The sequence below is a fragment of the Muntiacus reevesi genome, chromosome 5 (assembly GCF_963930625.1).
Source record: "Muntiacus reevesi chromosome 5, mMunRee1.1, whole genome shotgun sequence".
NCBI classification, from domain to species: domain Eukaryota; kingdom Metazoa; phylum Chordata; class Mammalia; order Artiodactyla; family Cervidae; genus Muntiacus; species Muntiacus reevesi.
Window position 1 is genome coordinate 11,764,592 of NC_089253.1, and position 25,497 is coordinate 11,790,088.

General features: G+C 41.8%; 1 protein-coding gene and 1 pseudogene across 5 annotated transcripts in view; both read left to right on the forward strand.

The window, feature by feature from the left end:
- The window catches only part of DLG2 (discs large MAGUK scaffold protein 2), a 2,219,272-nt gene that overhangs the window by 1,818,798 nt on the left and 374,977 nt on the right, over positions 1-25,497 (forward strand). The gene's annotated exons all lie outside the window — the stretch shown is intronic.
- On the forward strand, positions 11,693-23,997 carry LOC136168687 (L-lactate dehydrogenase A-like 6A; annotated as a pseudogene).

Sequence of the window (25,497 nt, forward strand, 5' to 3'; positions counted from 1 at the left end):
TATGCTGTCTAGGTTTGTCATAGCTTTTCTACCATGGAGCAAGCGTCTTTTAATTTCATGGCTTCAGTCACCATCTGCAATGATTTTGGAGCCCAAGAAAATAAAGTCTCTCACTGTTACCACTGTTTCCATATTTGCCATGATGAAATGGGACGAGATACCATGATCTTAGTCTTTTGAATGTTGAGTTTTAAGCCAGCTTTTTCACTCTCTTCTTTCACTTTCATCAAGAGGCTTTTTAGCTCCTCTTTGCTTTCTGCCATAAAGGTGGTGTCATCTGCATATCTGAGGTTATTGATATTTCTCCTGGCAATCTTGATTCCAGCTTATGCCTCATCCAGCCTGGCATTTCGCATGATGTACTCTGCATATAAGTTAAATAAGCAGGGGGACAATATACAGCCTTGACGTACTCCTTTTCCTATTTGGAACCAGTCTGTTGTTTCATGTCCAGTTCTAACTGTTGCTTCCTGACCTGCATATAGGTTTCTCAAGAGGCAGGTCAGGTGGTCTGGTATTCCCATCTCTTTAAGAATTTTCCAGTTTGTCATGATCCACACATTCAAAGGCTTTAGCATAGTCAATAAAGCAGAAGTAGATGTTTCCCTGTAATTCCCTTGCTTTTCCTGTGATCCAGAGGATGTTGACAATTTGATCTCTGGTTCCTCTCCCTGTTCTAAATCCAGCTTGAACATCTGGATGTTCTTGGTTCACATATAGCTGAAGTCTAGCTTTAAGTATTTTGAGCATAATTTTGTTAGCGTGTGAAATGAGTACAATTTTGCAATAATTTGAACTTTCTTTGGCATTGCCCTTCTTTGGGATTGGAATGAAAACTGACCTCTTCCAATCCTGTAACCACTGCTGAGTTTTCCAAATTTGCTGACATATTGAGTTCAGCACTTTCACAGCATCATCTTTTAGGATTTCAAATAGCTCAGCTGGAATTCCATCACCTCCACTAGCTTATTTGTAATGATGCTTCCTAAGGCCCACTTAGCATTCCAGGATGTCTGGCTGTGGGTGAGTGATCACACCATTGTGGTTTTCTGAGTTATGAAGATCTTTTTTGTATAGTTCTCCTGTGTATTCTTGTCACCTCTTCTTAATATCTTCTGCTTCTGTTAGGTCTATACCATTTCTGTCCTTTATTGAGCCCATCTTTGCCTGAAATGTTCCCTTGATATCTCTAATTTTCTTGAAGAGATCTCTAGTCTTTCCCATTCTATTGTTTTCCTCTATTTCTTTGTATTGATCACTGAGGAAGGCTTTCTTCTCTCTCCTTGCTATTCTTTGGAACCCTGCATTCAGATAGGAATATCTTTCCTTTTCTCCTTTGCCTTTTGCTTTTCTTCTTCTCCCAGCTATTTGTAAGACCGCCTCAGACAGCCATTTTGCCTTTTTGCATTTCTTTTCTTGGGTAATGTCTTGATCACTGCCTCCTGTACAAAGTAATGAACCTCCATCCATAGTTCTTCAGGCACTCTGTCTATCAGATCTAATCCCTTGAATCTATTTGTCACTTCCACTGTATAATTGTAAGGAATTTGATTTAGGTCATACCTGAATGGTGTAGTGGTTTTCCCTACTTTCTTCAATTTAAGTCTGAATTTGGCAATAAGGAGTTCATGGTCTGAGCCACAGTCAGCTACTGGTCTTGTTTTGCTGACTATATAGAGCTTCTCCATCTTCAGGTGCAAAGAATATAATCAATCTGATTTCGGTGTTGACCATCTGGTGATGTCCATGTGTAGAGTCTTCTCTTGTGTTGTTGGAAGAGGGTGTTTGCTATGACCAGTGTGTTCTCTTGGCAAAACTCTATTAGCCTTTGCCCTGCTTCATTCTGTACTCCAAGGCCAAACTTGCCTGTCACTCCAGGTATCTCTTACCTTCCTACTTTTGCATTCCCGTCCCCTATGATGAAAAGGACATCTTCTTTTAGTGTTAATTCTAGAAGGTCTTGTAGGTCATCATAGAACCATTCAATGTCAGCTTCTTCAGCATTAGTGGTTGGAGCATAGACTTGGATTACTGTGATATTGAATGGTTTGCCTTGGAAACAAACAGAGATCATTCTGTCGTTTTTGAGATTACATCCAAGTACTGCATTTTGGACTCTTCTGTTGACTATGATGGCTACTCCATTTCTTCTAAGGGACTTTTGCCCACAGTAGTAGTTATAACAGTCATCTGAATTAAATTCACCCATTCCAGTCCACGTTAGTTCACTGACTCCTAAAATTTCAATGTTTACTCTTGCCATCTCCTGTTTGACCACTTCCAATTTGCCTTGATTCATGGACCTAACATTCCAGGTTCCTATTCAATATTGCTCTTTACAGCATCGGACTTTACTTCCATCACCAGTCATATCCACAGCTGGGTGGTGTTTTCACTTTGGCTCTGTCTCTTCATTCTTTCTGGAGTTATTTCTCCACCAATCCCCAGTAGCATATTTGGGCACTTACCAACCTGGGGAGTTCATCTTTCAGTGTCATATCTTTTTGCCTCTTCATACTGTTCATGGGGTTCTCAAGGCAAGAATACTGAAATGGTTTGCCATTCCCTTCTCCAGTGGACCATGTTTTGTCAGAACTCTCCACCATGACCCGTCCATCTTGGGTGGCCCTACACAGCATGGCTCATAGTTTCGTTGAGTTAGACAAGGCTCTGATTCATGTGATCAGTTTTGTTTTATATATATATGTGTGTGTGTGTGTGTGTGTGTGTGTATGAAAGATTGCAGCTGTGAGCCGTGTGCTACACAGGGATTGGTTACCTCTGGAGGAGAGGATTTCAATCCAGGGCCAGAGATGAGGCTTGACCACTCGGGACTTTGTGTAGCAAAGTTTTATTAAAGTCTAAAAGGGATAGAGAAAGCTTCTGACACAGACATCAGAAGGGGACAGAAAGAGTGCCCCCTTGCTAGTTTTTAGCAAGGAGTATATACCTGTTAACAACCTGCTAATCAGATGGACAGGGGGCCTGGCATGCTGCAGTCAATGGGGTCGCAAATAGTCAGACACAACTGAGCAACTGAACTGAACTGAATCAGTAAAAGAAAGGCCTCAAAACTGAGAGAACTGCACCAGGTCCCTCCCCCACAAACATGCATTTTGAGCAGCACTGGCACAGGGTGAGTCATCCCCGGCCATAAAACAATTGACATGAATCTTGAAAAAAGGCAGATTTCCAAGCAAATACATAGTTCATTAACATAGCTTAGGAAAAATATTTCCATAAGAAAAATGCATTAGTTAGCTCAAGGCTCGAGAAAAGTTCAGTCAAAACCAGGTGTCGTCATGACAACACAGGATTAGAAAAGAAAGGAAACGTCTGCCACTTGCGGTTTATTTCCTCCTGCTGCTTGTGGACCCCTAGCCCGCCACCTGTTACACACACACACACACACACACACACACATCTCACTACTTGCAGACATGCTGCAAAAATAGTACATTGGGAATCATGTAAAATCAGACCTCTGCTAATCCACAGGACAACTACTGAAGGACTCAACCAAAAGGAGCCTTCAAAGTCTGAAATTCAGTTCACTGATACCAATTTCAGCTTTTATCAAAGTGATATTTCTACATATGTGTTCTACTTAATACCAGATCTGTGAAACACTAGATGAAAAAAAGGTTTGTGATCAAATAAGGATCTAAGAAGTTCTTTAAAACAAATAAAGAAATGCTATTAAAGTATTTTCTACCTTACTTAACTAAAGAATATCCCCCCGCCCCTGCTGCTGGAATATGAGTTACTATCTAACTGGACATACTTTTAGAAATTCTGCCTTAAATTGATCTCCAGAAAAACTCATGCAGGTGTTTTATTTGGGATAAGTAACATTTTCACATTAAAATGTTAATTGTAGAGCTCAGGGGATGGGGTAGGGAGAGTACAAACCAAAAATCTAAGGTGAAGGAATTATTTCCCTCCATCGAGAAAGATCCCCCACAAACAGCAGGAGAAATTAAAGGCAGCACATGGAGCATTAGATAAGTTATATTCTTTATATACATATTATTTGCATAATTTATTAATCTATTTGCCTAAAACCAATCCACAAGACATTTCCTAAGCATCCACTAAGCAGCAGAAACTACTAGATGAGTGTGCCCTTAGCAAATGTATAGACTCATAAGGGGATACAGTCAAATAAATAGGTTATTTCCAAAATAACATGGAAAGTGTAAATGATAATGCCTGGGGACCACATGGGCAGAAAGGAAAGGCTGTGCCCAGCCTGGGGTGTGGGAAGGCTTCTGGAGGAAAAGCTCCCCAACAAAGAGGACTCTGAGGAAGCAACAACAGTGGAGAATTAGGAATAAAATGCTTAATATTTTTGAGTATCTGTGCTGAAATCACATTATGGTTTCACTGAATCCTAATAACAGCCATGTCAGGTTGAAGGCTTACAGAAATTCAATTATTTGCCCAGAATCACAAAGATGGTCATTCAAAGGTGTCATTTGAATGACCGTTGCTTCTGATATCAAAGCTATGCTGTTTCTGCAGTACTAGCCTTTAGAAAAAAAATTGAACTTGGCAATTTGCTTAAGTCTGAGGCTGCCTGCACTCTAAGTCCAGTTGGTGAGAAAAACATAAATTCCTGAAATAATAAGCTATTTACAAGGAGAAATATGAGCTACCACAGGAAGCCACTGTACACATAGATCCTAAAATTGAGGAGACTGAAAGCAATATCTAAAGCCTCTGAAGCTTCTCCTGAGGGCAGGGACTGTGTGTTAGCATCTGCTCACTGATTAACACAGAACACAGTTACTGGGCAAAAGTTATACTGGATGAATGAATGACTCATCCTTGCCCACTTCTCTGAAGGCAGCTGGGACTCCTATGGCTCTTCTCAGTTGTATTCATCTGAACCCTTGGCCCCAAGAACCCCTTCTGTCCTGAAGACTCAGAATATCTTAAAAGTTTCAGCTTTCTGGCAATGGAATATATTTTCCAAATCAGACCTATTCTTTCCTAATTGACTTACAGGAACTCTCAGAGATCGGCATGCATGCATGCTCAGCTGTTCAGTCATATCCAACTCTGCGACCCCATGGACTATATAACCTGCCAGACTCCTCTGTCCATGGGATTTTTCAGGCAAGAATACTGGAGTGGTCTCACTTGTTTATTTTTGTTTTTGCTTCCATTACTCTAGGAGGTGGGACACAGAGGATCTTGCTGTGATTTATGTCATAGAGTGTTCTGCCTATGTTTTCCTCTAAGAGTTTTATAGTTTCTGGACTTAGATTTAGGTCTTTAATCCATTTTGAGTTTATCTTTGTGTATGGTGTTAGGAAGTGTTCTAATGTCATTCTTTTACATGTAGCAGTCCAGTTTTCCATGCACCACTTATTGAAGAACCTATCTTTGCCCCATTGTATATTCTTGCCTCCTTTGTCAAAGATAAGGTGCCCATAGGCATATGAGTTTATCTCTGGACTTTCTCTCTTGTTCCATTGGTCTATATTTCAGTTTTTGTGCCAGTACCATACTTAAAAGCTTTTGCACAGCAAAGGAAACTATAAACAAGACGAAAAGAAAACACTCAAGATGGGAGAAAATAATAGCAAATAAAACAACTGACAAAAGATTAATTTCCAAAATATACAAGCAGCTTATGCAACTCAATACCAGAAAAACAAACAACCCAATCAAAAAGTGGGCAAAAGACCTAAACAGACATTTCTCCAAAGAAGACATACAGATGGCTAACAAACATATGAAAAGATGCTCAACATTGCTCATTATTAGAGAAATGCAAATCAAAACTATAATGAGATATCACCTCACATTGTTCAGAATGATCATCATCAAAAAATCTACAAAGAATCAATGCGGAGAGGATGTGGAGAAAATAGAACCCTCTTGCACTGTTGGTGGGAATGTAAATTGATACAACCACTATGGAAGATGGTATGGAGATTCCTTAAAAAACTAGGAATAAAACTACCATATGACCCAGCACTCCCACTACTGACCCTGAGAAAGTCATAATTGAAAAAGACACATGTACCCGAGTGTTCGTTGCAGCACTATTTACAATAGCCAGGACCTGGAAGCAACCTAGATGTCCATTGACAGATGAATGGATAAAGAGGCTATGGTACATATACACAATGGAACATTTTTCAGACATAAAAAGGAAACCATTTGAGTTAGTGCAAATGAGGTGGATGAACTTAGAGCCTATTATACATAGTGAAGTAAGTCAGAAAGAGAAAAGTAAATATCATATATTAATGCATCTACATGCAATCTAGAAAGATGGTACTGAGAAGCCTGTTTGCAGGGCAGCAGTGGAGATGCAGACATAGAGAACAGGCTTGTGGACATGGGGAGTAGGAAGGAGAAGGTAGGACGAAGGGAGAGAGTAGCATGGAGACGTATACACCAGCACACGTGATTAGATCGCCGGGGGGAGTGTGCCGCATGACCCGGGGAACTCAAACCAGGACTCCGACAACCTAGAGAGATGGGATGGGGTGAGGGGAGGGAGGCTCACAAGGAAGGGACATATGTATTCCTATGGCCAATCCATGTTGATGTATGGCAGGAACATCATATTATAAATTATCCTTAATTAAAAAAGAAAGAACAAAATGAAAAGAATACTGGAGCGTGTTACCATTTCCTCCTCCAGGGGAGTCTTCCCAACCCAGAGATCGAACCCATGTCTCCTGCATAGGCAGGTGGATTCTTAGCCACTTGAACCATCTGGGAAGCCCAAATAACTATCATAATGTTTGTTTTAAAATCTGTTTGTAAAATATACTCTTCTTCCAAAAAGCTATTAAGTGATAAAGAGCCTTGCTTAGATGATGCAAGCCTCAAAGGGTGAAGCAACACTTGATCCTGAGCCTTCTTCATGTACACATTGAAAATGCCCTATCACAGATGACCCCTGATAAAGGGGAACCCGTGCAGAGACCCTCTCAAATTGTGAGAGGTCAACTCACAATCCTCAATTGAGAGTGGACTGATTTTTAGCTCCAGTTTGATTTTGCCTCTAATTATTATGCTAGCTAAACCCTCATAACTGTTAAATTTGCCTCACCATTTCTATGAACCAAGTCCCTTCCTATGGACATTATCTTGATTTGATTCTGATAGCATCCCTTCAGGATAGGTAGGAAGATGGTCATCTTGTCATTTTATACAAGAGGAAAGTGAAGGGTTCAGTGAATTTCTAACTTGAAGCTAGGCGTAGGTCTCCTGTCACAACCCGCTTCCTTGCCTGTGATGCTAACTACTCTAGGAATGTGCCTGCCGGGAGCGCCATACTGGATTTACCAGCCAGAGTTCCAGACAACAGGCATCTGAGTGACTTAAATGGAAAAGGAATTTATTAGGGAAAGAACAGATAGCTCACTGAACCCCAGGAAGGCTGGGGAACCAAGCTCAGAAGCCAGGAAGGAAATTCTGCTGAGGGTCAGTCTGTTAAGGATGCTGTTCTTGAGGTCATTATCACAGGTCACTGACAGTCCAGCCACACTCCTCGGGGAGCATGAAAACATCTCACTCTCTCTCCATGTGTCTTACACCTCAGTGTAGTGGTTCCGAGCTCCCGGCAGGCATATCTGCCTGGGCACCCTACTCTAGCTGTGTCCCCCCACCTTTCTAGGGGGGACAAGACTGTGCCTCCTTCCAGTCTTGGATTGCCCCCGAAGAAGAAGGATATTTGGACACACCAGCTAAATGATAAGTGTCCATTAGGGACCATGTGGCTCACTGAATTCTGTATGAGGAATTGTTTGGATCTAAGATCTTGAGATTCATAATAGTTTCTTAAACAGGAGAAATGATTCCTGGAAAGAGGCCTCCTTTGGGAAGGGCCTGGGCCGGCATTTGGGCAGCTGCAGTGCCCTCCTAGCTCTGCTCATCTGAGCATGCCGACAAGCGATTCAAGCAAGGACAGGATATGGACTCTGCCAACGTCTGTGGACCGTGAATAATGTTTCTAATGGTGATTTTCTGTTCCCAGCACATTGTGTCCCACAGTAATTAAAAATGTCTTCCTGAGATTAAGGGATTTACAAACCAATGTACCTTGTCTTGAGAAGTCTGCTGTGTTGCTCTAGGAAACAGCTACAGATACCTTCTAATAAATGAAGAATTAATCATCAGTTCTTTTGTATTGAATCCACATTTTGGTCTTTAAGAAAGATGAGGATCACATCCAATGGATTATGACCTCCAGTTCTACTATTGGTTGAGACAGAAAAAATAAAGAAAATATATGTATAAAAATATGAAAAATACATTGTCTTACCCTGAATAAGACAGTGCCATAGATTAGAGATATAGTGGTAAATATGATGGGCCTCCCAGGTGGCTCAGTGGTAAAGAATCTGCCTGCCAATGCAGGAGCCGCAGGAGATGCAGGTTCAATCCCTGGGTGGGGAAAGATCCCCTGGAGGACGAAATGGCAACCCATTCCAGGATTTTTACCTGGGAAATCCCATGGACAGAGAAGTCTGGTGGGCTACAGTCCCTGGGGTTGCAACGACTGAGCACCGGGGCACGCACACGATGAATATGATGAGTCCCATCTTTACCCTCCTGGAGTTTGCAAATTTGAGTTCTGAATGTGCTACCAAAGGGCAGACACACAGGGGACCTGCTCTAGACCAGGGGACCAGGAGTATGTCTCTAAAGAAATGATATCTTACCTTGGCCTTGAAAGATGTAGAACAGACAGCCAGACCAAGGGCTGGGCAAGGAAGAAAACATGAAATGGAAGAACAGCCTGTCCACTGGCCCGGGAGACAGGGAGAGTGCAGTGTGTGAGGTGATTCAGATACAGTGAGAGAGGGAATTCAGAGAGGGTGAGATTAGTGAGGAAGGAGGCACCGCATGCACCTTCTAAGGTCTTAAGAGGGAATGAAGATGAAAGAGCAGCAGAAGCTTGTGGAAAGCAGAGTGTTCTGGCCTCCAATTTCCACATGCAAATTATCTGTATGGGTGGGATTCCCCACCCTAACGTGCCATTTCTTGACACCAGCTAAGTGAAAGTGAAAGTTGCTTAGTCGTGTCTGACTCTTTGAGACCCCATGGACTATATAGTCCATGGAATTCTTCAGGCCAGAATACCGGAGTGGGTAGCCTTTCCCTTCTCCAGGGGATCTTCCCAACCCAGGGATCGAACCCAGGTCTCCCACATTGCGGCCGGATTCTTTACCAGTTGAGCCACAAGGGAAGCCTAAGAATCCTGGAGTGGGTAGCCTATCCCTTCTCCAGTGGATCTTCTCAACCCAGGAATCGAACCAGGGTCTCCTGGGTTGCAGGCAGATTCTTTACTGACTGAGCTACCAGGGAGGCCCGGCTAAGTGTCCTATTAATTAAACTCAACTCTGACTCTAGAGGTAGCATCAGATTCCACAGGCTAAAGGCTCAGCCCCATAAGGCTCCCCCAGCCCCACCCCACTACTTCAGAAACAAGTCGCAAGTCCAAGTTGTCACCTGTGCTTCTGATCACCTGGTGGGTCACCTATATGTTGACATTTCCAACGACCCCCTCCTTGGGCTCAGTTAATTTGCTAGAGTAGTTCATGGAAGTCAGAGAAACATTTTACTTAGAGATCACCGGTTTGTTATAAAAGGATATAACTCAGGAAAAGTCTGATGGAGGAGATACACAGGACAAGGCGTGGGGAAAGCGCAGGGTTTCCATGCTCTCTCCAGGATGACACGCCCCACTTCCCCACGTGTTCAACAACCCAGAAGCTCTCCACACTCTCTCATTTCATGGAGGCCCCATTCATAGGCATAACTGATTAAATCTTTGCCCACAGGTGACTGAACTCAGTTTCCAGCTCCCGTCCTCTCCCATTAGGTCTTGGGCTGGTGGTCGGGGAGAGGAGGAGGAGGGAAGACTGAATGTTCTTACAGGGTTGGTTCTCCCAGCAACCAGCCTCCATCCCTAGTGGAGTCATTAACACAACAAAGGACACCTTTGTCTTTCTGTCATCACTTTGGAAAATTCCAGGGGTTTTAGGAGCTCTGAACCAGAAACAGGAACAAAGACCAAATGTATATTTCTCATAATAAATCATAGTGTCACACAGGGAAACTGCATGATTAGAGTTGATAGAGTTTGTGAGGTTGGTATGGAAGGTAAGAAAAAAAGTACTAACTTAGAAATCAGGCAGACCTAGGATCCAGTCCTAGCTTCACCTTTTACTCACCTTGTGATCTTGATCAAGTTATTTAAACTTTCTGAGTCTCAGAGTCTCAGAATTTTATCCTATAGGATAATGGAAATCAGACCATTTAAAGTACCCACTACCTAGGAAGTACACAATAAATCTCTTTTACCTCTTCTTCCTTCTTACACTAAAGTCAAAGTCATTTCTCCAGTGTTGACCACAAGGGGCCTGCTGAATTAATCTCTTGGGAGAATCCAGGAAAGATTTCCAGGAAAGTTGCTACTGGGTTGTACTTTGAAGACAAAAAGGAAGTAATCATTTGAAGAGAACCACTATGTATTTCCAATTACAAGCAACCCTGGCCATGGTTATGCTGAGGGCTTCTGCTGCTATGCCCAGGCCACATCCTCCCTACCCTGACTGCTCTACCTAATATCATCTCCTCAGCATAGTTTTCTAGGTGCGACTGTGCAAAGTCCCTTCAATCATGTCCAACTCTTTGTGACCCTATGGACCATAGCCCACCAGCCAGTCTTCTCTATCCATGGATTCTCCAAGGCAAGAATGCCTGAGTGGGCTGCCGTGCCCTCCTCCAGGGGATCTTCTCCACCCAGGGATCAAATCCTTGTCTCCAGCATCTACCTGCATTGACAGGCAGGTTCTTTACCACCAGCACCACCTGGGAAGCCCAGTTGTCTCGGTGGAAAGGCTCTAAAACTTTGTGAGCTTTATCAAGTTTATCACTTAGGACACTAATTTCCTTATCTGTCAAATGGGGATGATAATACCTCTCAGCCTTACTGTGAGCATCAATAAAGTATTTAAGCCATTGATGCAGTGCCTAATGAGTACGAATCATTCATTTATGCATTCATGCAATAGCAGTTTCTTCACCAGCCATTATATGTAAGGCACTATTAGAAATGTAAGGCACTGTTAGAAATAGGAAGGAAGGAAGGAAGGTAGAGAGAGGAGAGAGAGAGGAAAGAAGGAGGGGAGAGGTAGGAAGGGAAGAAAGAAAAGAAAGAAAATCACTGCCTCACAGTGCTTCTTACATTCTAGTGGGAAAACCTTTTTTTTTTTAAAGTAGCGGACAATGGAATTATATAATCTGTTAGGACATGATAGTGCGATGAAAACCAATAGAGCTATGTAAGGTGAATTTGAGGCGCTGGGAGAGGAGTTAAACGTTTTAAATAAGGTAGTCAGAGTGGACCACACCGAGGAAGTGACATTTTAGCAAAGAATGAAGGAAAGGAAGGAGAGTGGGCCAGGCCGACCTCTGGGACGCGGAAAGGGCTCTGCCTTTTGTATTTGAGGAATTCACTCTGGTGGGACCAGGAGGAAGAGAAGGAAAGTGGGAGATGAGGACAGAGAGGTAACGGGTGAGTCACAGAGGGCACAGCCTCATCGGCCCCCATAAGGCTTTGCTTTCCTCTGAGGGAAGGAAGCGCCATGGGGGCTGTCAGCAGAGGGACAGGACGTTATTTCACTCACGCTGTGAGACGATCACTCCGGCCGCCATGTTGACAGCAGACTGTCAAGGGACAAAGATGGAAGCAGGAGGCCAGCTGGGACTCGGCCTGAATAATGGAGGTGGGGCAGCTGTGGTCGAAGGGGAGGAGGTGAGGAATGATTCTGGATGTGTTTAGAACAGACAGTTAACAGATTCCTAAAAGCTTGGGTGTGGAGAAAGCTTCCTTTCTCTTCCTAAAAGAGAAAGGAAGATGTGAAGAATGACTTCAAGGTTTTCTACCTGAAAAAGCACACAAGAAGAAATACTGTTAGTTGAGACAGAGATGCCCTGACAGGTGGAGCAGGTAACAGAGGTAGACGGACTGAGTCCTGGAGTGTGGCCAAGTCCTCCTTGGGGAGAAAAGGAGGGAACAAAAAGGAAAAACCAGTAAGGTAGGAGGAAATCCAGTAGGACCCCAGGAACTAAATATTTCCAGAGGCTGGGATCACTGTTAAATGTTGCTGGTAAGTCATGTTAAGGTGGGACTGCTGAATTTAATAACTTATGGATCAAATGAAAAAGCAGTTTCTGTAGTGTAATAGGGTGAGAAACTGTATGAAGGGGATTTCATAATGAAAGGAGAGAAGTTAATGACAATGAGTACAGGTATCTCCTTTGAGTTGTGCTAAAAGGGGGAATGAAATAGGATGGTCACTAGAGGGTAGAGTTTGTTTGGTTTTATAACAGCAATTTTTTTTTAATTTTAAAATCATTCTTCTACTACATTTTGAGGCCAACATAACCTGATACCAAAACATTGCAAGAAAATTGTAGGCCGCAATCTCATGATTAATTAATCATGAAGTGAAAGGCAAAGCAGAAAGGGAAAGATATACCCAACTGAATGCAGAGTTCTAAAGAATACAAAGGAATGATAAGAAAGCCTTCTTAAGTGAACAACACAAAGAAATAGAAGAAAACAATACAATGGGAAAGATTAGAGATCTCTTTAAGAAAATTAGAGATACCAAAGGAACATTTCATGCAAATGTGGGCACAATTAAGGACAGAAACAGTAAGGACCTAACAAAAGCAGAAGAGGTTAAGAATAGATGGGAAGAATACACAGAAGAGCTATATAAAAAAGGTCTTAATGACCTGGATAACCACAATAGTGTGATCACTCACCTAGAGCCAGATATCCTGGAGTGTGAAGTCAAGTGGGTCTTAGGAAGCATTACTATGAACAAAGCTAGTGAAGGTGATGGAATTCTACCTGTTTATAATGCTAAAAGATGATGCTGTGAAGGTGCTGCACTCAATATGCCAGCAAATATGCCAGAAAACAGCAGTGGCCACAGGACTGAAAAAGGTCAGTTTTCATTCCAATCCCAAAGAAGGGCAATGCCAAAGAATGTTCAAACTACCACACAATTGCACTCATTTCACATGTTAGCAAGACAATGTTCAAAATCCTTCAAGCTGGGTTTCAACAGTTCATGAACCGAGAACATCCATATGTATGAGTTGGTTTTAGAAAAGGCAGAGAAACCAGAGATCAAATTGTCAACATCCATTGGATCACAGAAAAAGCAAGGGAATTTCCAAAAAAAAAAAAACCCATCTACTTCTGCTTCATTGACTACTCTAAAGCCTTTGACTGAATGAATCATAACAGACTGTGGAAAATTCTTAAAGAGATGGGAATACCAGACCACCTTACCTGCCTCCTGAGAAATCTGTATGCATGTCAAGAAGCAACAGTTAGAACCAGACATGGAACAACATACTGGTTCCAAATTGGGAAAAGAGTACTTCAAGGCTGTATGGTCACCCTGCTTATTTAGCTTATATGCAGAGTACTTCATGCAAAATGCTAGCCTGGATGACCCACAAGCTGGAATAAGATTGCCAGGAGAAATATCAATAACCTCAGATATGCAGATGACACCACTCTAATGGCAGAAAGCAAAGAGGAACTAAAGAGCCTCTTGATGAAGATGAAAGAGGAGAGTGAAAAAGCTGGCTTAAAACTCAACATTCAAAAAACTAAAATCATGGCATCTGGTCCCATCACCTCATGCCAAATAGATAAAGAAAAAGTGGAAGCAGTGACAGACTTTATTTTGGGGGGATCTAAAATCACTACTGACAATGACCACAGCCATGAAATAAAGACACTTGCTCCATGGAAGAAAAGCTATGACAAACCTACAAAGCATATTAAAAAGCAGAAACATCACTTTGCCAACAAAGGTCTGTACAGTCAAAGCTATGGTTTTTCCAGTAGTCATGTATGGATGTGAGCGTTGGACCATAAAGAAGGTTGAGTGCCAAAGAATTGATGCTTTTGAATCGTGATGCTCAAGAAGACCCCTGAGAGTCCCTTGGACAGCAAGGAGATCAAACCAGTCAATCCTAAAGGAAATCAACCTTGAATATTCATTGTAAGGACTGATGCTGAAGCTAAAGCTCTAATACTTTGACCACCTGATGTGAAGAACTGACTCATTAGAAAAGACTCTGATGCTGGGGAAAAATTGAGAGCAAGAAGAGAAGGGGGTGACAGAAGATGAGTTGGTTGGATGGCATCCTCAACTCAATGGACATGAGTTTGAGCAAACTCTGGGAGATAGTGAAGGACAGGGAAGCCTGGCATACTGCAGTCCTTGGGGTGGCAAAGAGCCCAACATGACTGAGCAACCGAACAATAAAAGGCTCAGTTGTTTATTTGTAAAGTGGAGATCATAATAATTATCTTCCTTGTAGAGTTCTTATATGAATTAAATGATATAGATGCAAAAATCTTTACCAAAATATGAGCAAACCAAATCCATATGTATATAGATTATTATGGTCACAACCAAGTTGTGATTTTTCTTCCTAGGAGTGAGAGGTTTGGTTTAATATTTAAAAATCAATTATCTAGCAGGTACAAAGTATTATATATAAAATAGATAAACAACAAGGTCCTACCATATAGCACAGGGAACTATATTCTATATCCTGTAATAAACCAGAATGGAAAAGAATGTGTAAAAGAATATATATATTCTGAATCATATTGCTATACACCAGAAACCAACCCAACCCTGTAAATCAAGTATACTTCAAAAAAATGTTTTTGATCAATTATCATAATTGACCATATTAATAGAGTAAAGGAAATAAATTCTAAAAATCTTACAATCACCTCAATACATACCAAAAAAATCATTGAATAAATTTTTCTTAATTGGAGGACAATTATAACAGTATTTATAACAATAGCTATTATACATGCCAAAAAATCATTCAATAAATTTTTCTTAATTGGAGAATCATTGTAACAGTTGATAGAAATGATCTCATAGAGGGGAGAAAACTGGTGTTTTATTTATCAGTTCACCTATATATATATATATATACACACACACACATATACATATATATATTTACATATATTTAGAGAAAGAGGGAAGGAAGAGAAAAGGTGGAAAATGCTTCATTTACTTGACTGAAATTCTTATGTTTTAATTCTTTGGTTCATTCAGTATCTCCTATTGGTCCATTTTATTTATTGCTATATTCCCAGAGCAGGAACAGGGCCTGGCACTTCATGGGCTGAGGAGCCTGGTAGGCTACAGTCCATGGGGTCGCAAAGAGTTGGACACGACTGAGCAACTTCACTTTCACTTTCAGTTAATGACAGTATGACCATCAAGGGCTACGCTAGGTGATGTAAGGAAGAGAAAGGTACATAAGGAACTGATCCCACCTGCATGGAGCAGTAACCCAGCGAAGAGACAGGGCATGAACGTGGTTGTATGCGTGGCCAGTGTGATGGAAAGGAGCAATCACACTGTTTGTTTCCATCTTCTCATCCTGCTATGTTGCTACTTAAATCAATCGTGTTAAGTTCCTTGATATCACCTTGTCTTCTTTATCATCACCACCACTCCCACCTGACCACGATGATCGCGCTAAGTGACTGACATCTGAGAGGAGTCTGTGAGCACCCCGTCAGCAGCACTCTGCCCAGCATGGGCCCCCTCTCTCGACCACCCCTAAATTCCCCAGGGAGGCTTTGGCCCTTGCTTCCTAACTTCCGCCCAGGTTCTGAGCAACTGCAGGATTTAAAGCGGAAGAAATTGTGGATCGTGAGACGTGAACTCCATTGTTGGTGTGCAGGTCTACGTGTGACTCATGAGGGTGATGGAAAGGGCAGGAGAAGCACATGCAGGGCAGAAATAGGACCCACGTGAAGACCATGATATGCCCAGCTTTAGGAACACAGCGTTAAATAGAGGGGTCGCTGCTCTCCAGGTCCTCAGGTCTAATGGGAGGTCAGAGCAAGGAGGATGGAGGCAAATCCTTAAATAAGACCATATTAAGGGACGTAAGGAACCTGGACAGTATATAGTGGAAATGAAGAAACTCTTGGGCCAGAAAAAGGAATAAAGCCAGACCAATGCTACTGCAGCTCCAGGATATAAAATTGTTCAACCTGTAGAAAGTCCTCTCACATATTGCCCCCATGGAAATTCCCACTTTGAAGCAAATCGGGTTGGGAGGGGTGGGTACTCATGCCCTGAAATTATGTCTAAAAACTGAAGGCAGACAATTTCTTAAACCAGAATTCCTAACATATAGTAGATGCTGAGAACATGTTTTTAGTTAAAATATTTTTTAATATCAGAAAGGAAGGAATGAAAGTTTACGCTTGGAACCATGTGATTATCATTTGTAAATGACAACTTTAGAAAGACATTTTAATTATTAAGATCAAATTGCAGGTAGAGAAGTGAGGCTAGAGACTGGCTTCGTGAAAACTAACCAGGCAGTGTGCCTGAGATGATCACCAGGTGAACTAGTTAATCTAGTTAAGAGCTTCGAGAGTTCAGGGGAGAGAGAATTTTAAGTATGAAGGAAGCTGAAGGAAAGGGTTGACAGAAAGCCTTTAAGTGGGACTCAAATACAAGAAGGGCAGGACTCCCACCTCCTTCCAAACCTGTCTCCCCACAATTCTTCAGTGACATTCTGTGTTCACCTTTTGGTCTTGATTTGTTTTCATGAATATTTTGCCCAGCAGATTTTGAGTTTTCTTGAGGATAGATGTATAGGGTCTAACACAGGGCTCTACACTCAGGGGTGTTTGTGAGTGATGAATACCTTAGCAAATGAAAGAACTTGAATAAATCTTCCCTAAGGGGAAGGAAAAGCCTTTAACTGTTTATTTCAAATTTTTCACTGAAATGCTCAGATAAATTTTTTAAATTGCTTCTGCCATTATGAGCCAACATATCACCTCAGTTTTCTAGTTGCAATGCAGTCTGAGAGAGAGAAAACCAAGATGCAAAACTTACAAGAGAAATGACTGAGGTGCGGATGGGTAGATGGTATCCCACGGGTAGCATTTTCTTTCCCAGAAGAAGCTCTTTCTAGACTGCATACTTGCTGTCAAGACCCACTTGATGTCAAGACCCACTTGCACATCAGCAAACTAGTAAATCATAAAATACCCACTTTTCCAGCCCCCAAGTCCACATAAGTATCTGCTCCTGGAGAAATAACCTCTAAGGATTCTTGTCATTGGGAACATTGACTCTCCTGTCCTCAGAGACTTACAAGGCAAATCACTCTGAAAACCAGAGAAGTTAAATAGTGCATCCAAAGTAACACAATTAAATGGAATCCTGGACATTGACCTACTCTCTTCTTGTAATTTTTTCCCCAGTTACTGTATTTTCACATGCTGTGGCCTACAAACCTAGTGCTCCAGGATACAACAAACAGCACCTTCAGAATCTGAATCAGAAGCCTGATTCTTCTGTCTGAATCATGTTTACCATGTTACACACAAAATGTTTAGGTAACCCACCTGCCAGTGCAGGAGACGTAAGAGACCTGGGTTCCATCCCTGGGTAGGGAAGATGCTCTGGGAGAGGAAATGGCAACCCACTCCAGCCTTCTTGCCTGGAGAATCCCATGGACAGAGGAGACTGGCTGGCTACAGTCCATTAGGTTGCAAGGAGTAGGACATGACAGAAGCAGTTTAACACACATCCTTAATCTAGTAGTACTATATGAGGACAAGGATAATAAGTCATTGTTCCTGAATAGTATTTTCTGATTTACAGAGCAATTTATGTTTTAATTTTCAAAGCAACCTTGAAACAGACAAGAAACACACCATTATCTGTAATACCCACTTTTCACAAAGAAACCAAGCCACAGAGAAGTTAAGTGGTACCTCCAAAGTCATAACATTAAATGAAACCTGGTAATTTAGCTGCTCTTTTCTTATTCATTCTCCCAGTTATTTTCATACACGGTGGCATCCAAACCGAGTGTTCCCAGATACAATGAAAACATACCACTGTGGTTATTCTCCAAGAATCCACAAGATGGCAGTAAGAGATAGATATTGCATACACTTGCAATCACCAGTGGTATCTGGCCTGAACTGATATCCTAATGCTAGAGTTTTAAAATATGATTCAGAGGACTTCCCTGGTTGTCCAGTGGTTAAGGTTCTGCCCTTTCATTTCAGGGTGCACAGGTTCAACCCCTGGTCAGGGAACTAAGATCCCACATGCTACACAATGGCCTGTGTGTGTGTGTATATATCCCCTGCAGGAGGAAATGGCAACCCACTCTGGTGTTCTTGCCTGGAGACCCCCATGGACAGAGGAGCCCTGAGGACTGCAGTCCCATGGGGGTCTCAGAGTCAGACACAACTGAAGCGACTTAGCCCAGCACATAGCATGTATATAATATATACATATAATTCATAGGATAAAAGTGAATTAATATGCTAAAGTAAAATGTGTGACTTCATTGCTGTTTTTTTTCCTCTCTTTTTTTTTTCTTTTCTTATGAGAGTCCCATTTTTTAAAGACACAAAGTGCTAAGAATCAGCCAGGAGCCCTAACCACCAAACAAGACTGCTTGAGAACAGCTGAAAATGAAAAATGTTGCTCCTCCCTGAACATAGGCTAATCGATGATTCTCTTGCTTGAAGGAAAGGAAAAGAAGGGTCAGTGAAGGGCCAATAGTTAATCTTCCATATAATTTAATTGCTTGTTATTTCTCTCTGTTCAAAATCTACCCTGGAGGAAAACATTCCTAATCGACCTTGTTGAACGATGCCGTGATTCAAGCTACAAAATATTTATCTCCTATATCGCTAATAGGCATAGTTTAGTGCAACAGAAGCTGCCCTAAACTATGACCATTTTTTTCCATGTATTTTTATTACTCTACTCAGAGATTTGTGATAGAATTCAGGAGGCTGGAAACTACATTTTACTTTCATTTTTTAAAATCTGCTTCCACGTTCAATACCTATGGATATGAGTTAGTTGTCCCAGAATTGCAAGCATCACAGAAAAGCACACCTTCTGTATTAAGCATAAACGACATCCAGTGTTTACCAGCATCTTCTTTGTATAGTAGACAGTACACCTCAGTTCAAAAAGATGGCAGTGAGTTCACATCAGACCTGAAGCCTTTTAAAACGGGCATCAGCTATCTCTGGTGTAAAGTCCTTTAGGAACTCTCCCACGCTGCACAGATTTCTCATTTTCCTCCGCTCCTGACTTCTTTCATCTCTGATTACCTTCCAATTCATGGTCATTTCTCATTAAAAACGCAGCTGTCATTTTTGCTCGATTGTAAGAGACTCTCCATTCACTTCACTGTATTTTCTAATCTCAGTTTTTTCCCTGAGAAAAATTCTGATTGCAATCTATTAAGATAATAGGTTTTTCATTCCCTTACACCAATATCTACTTAAAACTTCTGTTAGGAAATGAGATATCCCAGTCTGTTCATTTATCCACCCTTCCCCAACTACAGCAAACTTGATAGAGGTCTTCAGGTTCTGCGTTCCCTTGCCATGCAGGATGTAGTGATGACGCAGTCATTTGTCATGTCCTCAAGATACATGCAGTCTAGAAGAAGTGAGTAGGTCCACCCAGAGTGATGGCAGAAGAAAAGTAGAGAGAGACATAGGCGTTCAGAGAAGAGGCTAACCCTGACTCTCTTGTGAGGATGTGATCAGTGGAGGATTCATGCTCTCCTCAGAAATGAGCTGACCTCCCAGACTCTCCCCAGAAGTCCAAGATAAACCATCTTTTCATTAGGTCCCAAGGGAAGAGCATGAAGTCCAACGCAGAAGTAAAAACTAGGGATGCTCATGAATTCTAACTAACTGGGGTCAACAAGATAGGAGATTCAGAAGACCCATCAGGCCTCTGATCAAGGCTGAGGCAGTTGAGCCTTGGACCCATAAAGGGAGAAGCAAACAGTTCCCAGCGGCAGACACACGATGAAACCTGACCAATTCCTGAGCACCCGTGGCTCAGTGGACAAGACTCCACCGGCAATGCAGGAGATGCAGGTGGACACGGGTTCAGTCCCTGGACTGAGAAGATTCGCTAAAGGAGGAAATGGCAACCCACTCCAGTATTCCTGTCTGGGAGATCCCCTGGACAGAGGAGCCTGGTGGGCTGCAGCCCACGGGGCTGCAGAGGGACACAGCTGGGCACAGCACGCCCCCTCACAGTCCTGCCAAGTGAAAGGCCGGGCGCTCGTGGTGTCTGAGGGCCCTTCCAGCTCCAACAGTCTAGGGATGTGTGTTTGAGAGAACTTTGGGATAGTAAGAAGAAGCACTGAAGGTTCCAAGCATTTCATTTAGGACTAATTACTAAAGATTTCCCTTTAATAAAAGTTTTTAAAAACTAAAAATTGAAGGCATGCATTCGTGTTTTTTCAGTCTGTTTGATTATAATTTACTTATCAGAATAAAGTCAAAATTCTTCCATATAACTTTTTTTTTTTTTTTTTTTAGCTTGTGCAGCCTCATCTCTTAAAATCACCTTCTTTGCATTATCTATTCTCCGCTCCTCACCCACTTCTCCTAAATAGGTCGTTTCTATTCATCCTTTCCCCGAGTCAGGAAGATCCCTCTGGAGAAGGGACTACTGCCCACTACAGCATTGTCTGGGAAAACTCCACGGACAGACGAGCCTGGTAAGGCTACAGTCCACGGGGTCACAAAGAGTCAGACGCGACTGAGCGATCAAACACACACATTTATTCTTCAGATCGCATCCACTTGTTACACTCTCTGAACACCCTCTTTCAAAATCCCTCTCAACACACACAGAGATGCCCCCAGGTTAGGTACCCACCTGAATAGACTCACAGACCCAGCGCTTCCCCCATCACAACACTTAGCACTCTAATTTGTTAACAACACATTTAAGGCTCCATTTTTCTCACTAGATTGTAAGCCAGGACAATGTCTATCTTGCTTTCCTGACACATAATAGATATCCTATAAATATTTCATGAGTGAATGAATAAAGTTAATTAAGTCAGTAGATTCTGAGTGAAGACCTAGTAAAATACTCCATGACACTGTATATCCACGCTGCCTTGGATGATGTTGGAAACTGTCCCTACAGATTGACTCTTTAAGGATTACGGCTGACAGGAATGTGTGTAACCTAACAGTATTTGAAGAATGTTTTAAGACTAACATCTTCAAAATAAGAGAGTAATAATTATGTCTTTCATATAACAGGGGCTTCCCTGATGGCTCAGACGATTAAAGAATCTGCCAGCAATGCGGAAACCCAGGTTCATATAACATAACCACTGGGTTCATATAAAAACCACTATAGGGCAATGAAAGCCAACTTGAGACATCTTTTAATGGAAAGAAGAATAGTAAAAATGTTCTTCTTGGTAAAATCTGGACAGATGATCTTATGTTTTGGATAGTGAAAGGAACTGTAGGCTATAGTTTCTGTGATTACGGGTTGAGCAGTTATAATTATCTTTCCTGTGTGGTCTTAAAATCTAGATTATCTGTGATCATAACATCAATTTATATTTTATGCATTATCTCATTTGAACCTCCCACAATATTGTTGCTTAGTCGCTAAGTCATATCTGACTCTTCGCAACCCCATGGACTGTAGCCTTTCAGGCTCCTCTGTCCATGGGATTTCCTACAACATTAGCAGGGAATACAGTCTTTTCCCATTTTCCAATGAAAAAAACAACTGAGGTTCAAGAGGTATTAATGTAGTAAGTAGCCATAAGGAACAAAATTACTGGCACAAACCATGTAAATACTTGTTGGCTGCTTATATTTACCACACATACAAAATTCCTTGCTAAGGCAGACAATCTGGGAGAATACAGTTCCCAAAATTAATTGCACCAATTTAGAATGGAGACATAAGGCAGTAGCTTCTTAGCAGAAGCTCTTATGGTTCTAGGTGACCACAAGGTACCATCTGATGATGATGTCAGAATATGTACCTAGGACCTATTTACAGAAATATGCTGCTCGGGCCTAGAAAGGGGACAAGCTTCTGACCTTCACACTGGTTAGACCCTTCCTAGGGCTATATGGACCATTCCAGTTGCTGCATTTTTTCAAATCAAGAAACAAAAGATTAGGACTAATGTACAAGATATATTAGAAAGTTAAGGAGAAATTAGGATGTCCTAAAGCGGGTACGAGAACAAGAGAGATGGGGTTAGCTGTAGTAATACTTAAGCTTATTGGCTTTGGAGTCAGAAGAATGTGGCTATGACTTGGCATTCACATTGAAAACTAATCATTCTAGGGACCTGGGTTGGTTTATTATGTATATCAAATATGGAAGCCACCATGGGTTTGTAAAAGGCTCGCTCTACAATTCACTTGCTGTAGAAGAAGCCTCTTGACTATCTTAGTCTGAGCCGATGGGAGAAGTCCTTTCTGGAGGCCGGGTGAAGGCCTGGGGCGGTCCCTGGGTGGCAGGCGTGGCCTTGCACAGTAGCAGGGGAGGGAGATGCTGGGCTTTCAGAGCTTTCTCCAGTCTCCTCCTCCACGTCTTGTGTAAGCAGACATGAGGTGGGTTCAGGAGTTCTAAGGGCCAGCTTAGAGTGGGCACCGTGGGGCTTTTCTTCACCTGAGGATGGCTTAGTGTCCCCTGCAGGAGGCAGGCATCTCACTGCTCTTCACCCCTGTCACCCGTGAATTTATGATGAATTTCGCTTCCAAGAAGATCATTCTTCACAATAGGATATAGGAAGCAGATTGGTTGGCATGGCCTCTGCTATCACCATGTTTTAGAAGATGTGAATGATGAACTTGCCTCTATGGATGTTGATGAAAGCAAATTGAATGATGAAACACCAGATCTTGAACATGGCAGTCCTTTTATGAAAATGCCAAATGCTGTTTGCAGGAAAGGTTATCTTGTCACTGCAAACTCCAACTTGGTGATTATCACAGCAGGTACACATCAGGAAGGAGGAGAAACACACCTTTATTTAATCCACTGAAACAGTGACTCTCTTCGATGTTTTAACATATTATCCAATACAATCCCCATGGCTGGCAAACTGATTATTGTTTCTAATCTAATGGATATCTCAGCTAGCCTGGACGTTGAATGAATTTCCCAGAAGTCGTGTTATTGGGAGTGGCCATAATCTGGACACTGCTCATTTCCCTTCTTGGTTGGGCAGAAGCTTAGTGTCCACTCTGAAAGCTGTCATGGGTGGATCCTTGGAAAACGTGGAGACTCAAGTGTTCCTGTGTGAAGTGAGGTTATCATTGCTGATGATCCTCAGAAGGATCTGAACTCGGATATAAAAACTGATAAAGATCATGAGCAGTGGGGAAACATCCACAAAGAAGTGATTGTCGATGCCTATGAGGTTATTGAAACGAAAGGCAATACAGCTGACCTTTGAACCACACAAGTTTGAACTTTGCCAGTCTGCTTAGGTGCAGATTTTTTTTCTATAAAAAGTACTATGATACTAGACTATCTGTGCTCGGTTGGTTAAATTCCTGAGGTCAAAACAATGAATACAGAGGAACCACATGTAGGAAGGACCCAGCTATTGGTTATAGGTGGATTTTTCAACTTTACAGAGGGCCGGGGCCCCTAACACCTCCCTCACCCAGTTCAAGAGTTAACTACTTGGGCCACTGGCCCATCTGTAGCTGATTTAACACAAAGTCTTTTAACACAAAGTATTTTGAAGACTCTTGAGTACACCCAGGGACTTCCCTGGCAGTTCAGTGCTTAAGACTTCATGCTTCCACTGCAGGTAGTGGGGTTCCATCCCTCGGGGAAGTAAAATCCTGCATGCTGTGTGTTGCAGCCAATGAGGAAAAAGGGGGAAAAAAAAGTACATCCAGTTTCCACCAATTAAGGACCTCTATAGAGTAAATGAAGAAATATTCCTCTGTATTCCTTGTATCATGGGAGAAGATATTATTACAGACCTTATACAGAACCTTGACAAGATTCATTGAGGGGGGAAAAAAGTGCAGAAATACTTTGGGAAATTCAGAAAGAGGTCAAGCTTTAAAGTTTCTTAAAGCTACCATCCTGGAGTTATTGAAGAAGAGAGAGTAGGTATGGGACTATATATGTTAAACCTATAAATAAACTTTAAACCCCAAGAATTAGAAAGAGGAAAGTGGGTAGAGTGACTCCATTTATTTAGCCCTCCAGCTCTTTTATTTAGCATCCAGATGTCAGATGATACTTATTTTTTACAATCCGAAGTGATTGCGCCAAACAAGGTGTTTTTGGTACCTACAACGTATCGGTACTTGTCTTATATATATACATAAGTAGTTGCCATTTGGTTCAAAAGTATCTATGATGTAGGTGTTTATTGTGTTATAAAAATTCTTATTTTAAGCTAGGGAAAAAAGTTCTAATTCCCTTAAATACATACTAATTATATTGCTCTGGCTGACTTATACCTATGTTTATTTATATACTATTTTTAAAAGTTATAACTACTTCTATAAGGTAAAAATAAAGCACATACACAAAGGGGGAAAAAGTGGATCTGGATCCTGACTCTAGACTTATAATTGTGAACTTGGGCAATTTACTTCTCTGCCTCAGTTTCCTCAACCACAAAACGATGACCATGTCTATTTATAGGGGTGTTAGGAGAAAGAGTCAAAATAAGGCACGTGCGTTTGGTGCCACATTTGGCACAAGGAAGGATTTAATAGATGCTTGCCCTTTGTTGTTGTTGTGCTGTTAAACCATTTGCAAGGCCTTTCTGTAGAAATGAATGCAGACTTATCTGTCTTGCCCCAGAAAATGTATCAGAACCCAGAGAGCCACTAGCTAAAAGCACGAGTTCGTGAATCTGACAGGTTAGTTTTCAAATCCAGTTTCTACCACATAATGCCTAACTAATCTTCGACGAATCACTCAGCCTCTCTGAGTCTCCATTTTCTCATGTTATGAAGCATTTACGGCAGCCCTGCACTGGGCTAAGTAAGTGGGCCACAGGCTGTCATTTCACTCCACTGTAGTTAGTCTGCAGGGGACAGCTAGCCATCTACAGGGCTTGAGAGAGAGCATACCTGCAGAGGGGGAGATTTTTTTTTTTTTTTTACTAAATCTCAAAGGACCCTATCAAGTGCATTTGTTTCTACCCTTGAAAATGTCAGAAATAAAATTTGTTCTCACATTCAAGTTGTCTTCATCTGGCTTGTCATAAGCTGGTCCTCAAGTGACCATTCATTCAAAACGATTTCCCTAGAAGACCATTTGGCCTTTAAAGTTGACTAGGTTCCTTTACTTCTTGAAGAGCAAAAAAAAAAGGAAGGAAAAATGTTGGCTTTGGAGACAGATATCTGAACTTGGCTTTACTTACTAACTAGCTCTGAGAACTTTGGACAATTACTTGGCCCCCTTGAACTAAATGTCCTCTGCAAAATAGGGCAGGCTTGTACGTCAAAGAATTGTTAGGGGGCTTAAATGCGCCAGGATGTAGGCACCCAGCCTGGTGCCTGACACAGAGATGGTCCTGCCTTCTGGGCAGTAGTCCCAGCAATCC